This window comes from Penaeus monodon, chromosome 22 (assembly GCF_015228065.2).
Source record: "Penaeus monodon isolate SGIC_2016 chromosome 22, NSTDA_Pmon_1, whole genome shotgun sequence".
In the NCBI taxonomy this organism is placed as follows: domain Eukaryota; kingdom Metazoa; phylum Arthropoda; class Malacostraca; order Decapoda; family Penaeidae; genus Penaeus; species Penaeus monodon.
Window position 1 is genome coordinate 25,671,711 of NC_051407.1, and position 928 is coordinate 25,672,638.

The following is a 928-nucleotide window of genomic DNA, read 5'->3' on the forward strand; positions in this document are numbered from 1 at the left end:
TATGTACCCCCACACACACAGGATTGTCCTTTATCCACAAGAAATGCAATAATCATCTCCATAAAGCTTAAGATCAAGTCCACAGAGATTCTAATATTAACTTCACTTGAATAAACTTTCGACAAGCAACGGTGATATATTTCCGCCTCGCGTCCTCCTGTAGCAGTGAGAATAGCATTAGACTTTAAACCCTTTCATTCTGCCTTAATACATAGGACCTGAAATGAAGAATCCCAAGTGCATTCATCTTAACAACTGCTTCCCGCTGCCACCTGACACGTTCTCCTTACAGTACTGTCATCCATATATTCAAATATTTATATGATGGTATTATACACAACACCAAGAGACGTTTCATTGATCAGATGTTACACAATATTATGATGTATGCAAGTAAGCACCATGGCACTCACACGCGAATATGCATATCTGATACAGCAGCATCTGAGCATTCCCGAAGGACAGCGCACGTTTATGAAATAATAGCTCGTGCGTTGCGCCACAGCAACACGTGTGGCTCATTTTGCAAGAGAATGCCAAAATAATGATGAATGCAGGCCATCGGTACACATCACTTTCATATATATTTAAGTTTTTTTATTTTGCTTGAAAATCTCATCGCCCTGCTGTGATTCTGGAATCATCCATTGTGCCGTGCAAAATGACTGTGATGCAGCACCTTTAATATGCAAATATCTTTTTGTATATACGTTCATAAACAGTGTGTGATATACACCTTCTTGGCGAATGAGCACATAATTGCAAGACCACGTGTGATGATCAACATGAAAAGAGAAGGACGCATCTTTAGTCATAGAGAACTATAATAATAATTTGTTACAGTTGTGTTTGCAGTGTTCATTCCTCATTATTTATGCACTGATTCAGTATATTGAAAAATTACTACCTTTTTAATACCTATTTATAA